The sequence below is a fragment of the Triticum dicoccoides genome, unplaced genomic scaffold (genome assembly GCF_002162155.2).
Source record: "Triticum dicoccoides isolate Atlit2015 ecotype Zavitan unplaced genomic scaffold, WEW_v2.0 scaffold108214, whole genome shotgun sequence".
Lineage (NCBI taxonomy): Eukaryota > Viridiplantae > Streptophyta > Magnoliopsida > Poales > Poaceae > Triticum > Triticum dicoccoides.
Genome location: NW_021174532.1, coordinates 1 through 1,252, shown reverse-complemented (window position 1 = coordinate 1,252; position 1,252 = coordinate 1). Strand labels below are relative to the sequence as shown.

At 35.5% G+C, this 1,252-nt stretch overlaps 1 long non-coding RNA gene across 1 annotated transcript; it reads left to right on the top strand.

The window, feature by feature from the left end:
* The first annotated feature begins 143 nt into the window (after positions 1-143).
* Positions 144-1,252, top strand: LOC119342894. Its single transcript, XR_005165778.1, has 3 exons — positions 144-299; positions 946-1,031; positions 1,233-1,252. It is a non-coding gene; the product is annotated as an uncharacterized LOC119342894 (long non-coding RNA).

Genomic DNA, 1,252 nt, shown 5'->3' with positions numbered 1-1,252 from the left:
TCTCAAGCAAAGTCACATTTGTTCCTGCAATTTGATGTTATGATTTATTTTATCCTTGTTTAGATTTGTTTACATGAATGCCAACTACTTTATTTTACTTATATTCCAGTGACTTTTCTCATTTGTTTTTTGTTCGTGATCTGCTCTGCTTGTTTTGGCTCCTTTTAATTGATGCATTATTTTTGTCTATTAATGTGTACCCAGGTGACTATGTGAGTTGCATTGACAGAATCCATGTATTAAGCTGGGGCATTTTTGGCAGCTGCAGCAACCTGACAATTCATTTGTTCTCATACAAGGTAATTTACTTCCCCCCTTTATGTATCATGGATGGATATATGTGCTGGTTGGTTGTCATTACTGAAGCAAGAATTGTTGATGATGACTACCTTCGAGCAGGTTTTTATTGGTTTTTCTTTCTCCATTTTTTGTATGATGTATGGATGTTGTAGGATAAATGTGAATTAACAATACAACAGCTTCCAGAAGTATTTTGCAACTTCAGAAATCCAGAATTATGGTTCTGATGTTAATGACCAGGATGATGCGATAGCCTCTTTTGATTCGTATCTATTTTTTCGATGCTTGAAAGATATACTTGCATCACTTGACTGGAATAATCTAACTTGTGTTTCTCTTTTTTTTTCATTTCCAGAGAATAATCTAACTTGCGTTTCTCTTTTTTTTTCATTTCCAGAGTACTTTGCTGCTAGCATAATTGTGGTCCATTTTCTACTCTACTTTTCCTTGATCTATATACATGATTGTCAATTTCCAACTTCTTAGTTACAGAAAAAACAAACAAAATTCAGTTTAGATTTGTCTGTTGTAGGCATTAAAAGATTCATCAGAGCCATCATTCTGAACATTGTTTAAAATGACACCCTATTGCCGTTGGTGCCAAGAACTTGTGATTTATGGCTTATGTCAATTCCATCTTTATAGATGCTTGTGAAGTACATGGGGAAGGCGCGCATGGTTGATGATTATGTTCTGGATTGGAGGCCGAAGCAAACTCCGTCAGGTTTCAGGTGCACGCCCTCTGTCTCTGTTTTCGTCTCTGTAGCTAAACTTGAGAATTGTACACTTTGGTATATAAAGTTAATCGCTGAGTTTACATGCAGTTATGAAAGTTAGAGCATATACATGCTTGATTTTACTTCCTTTAATACAGGGCATTCTATAATTACTAAGAACTGATTAGTTGAAGTGTGCCTCCCTATTTTGTCCAGATAATTACTTCAGGTTAGGC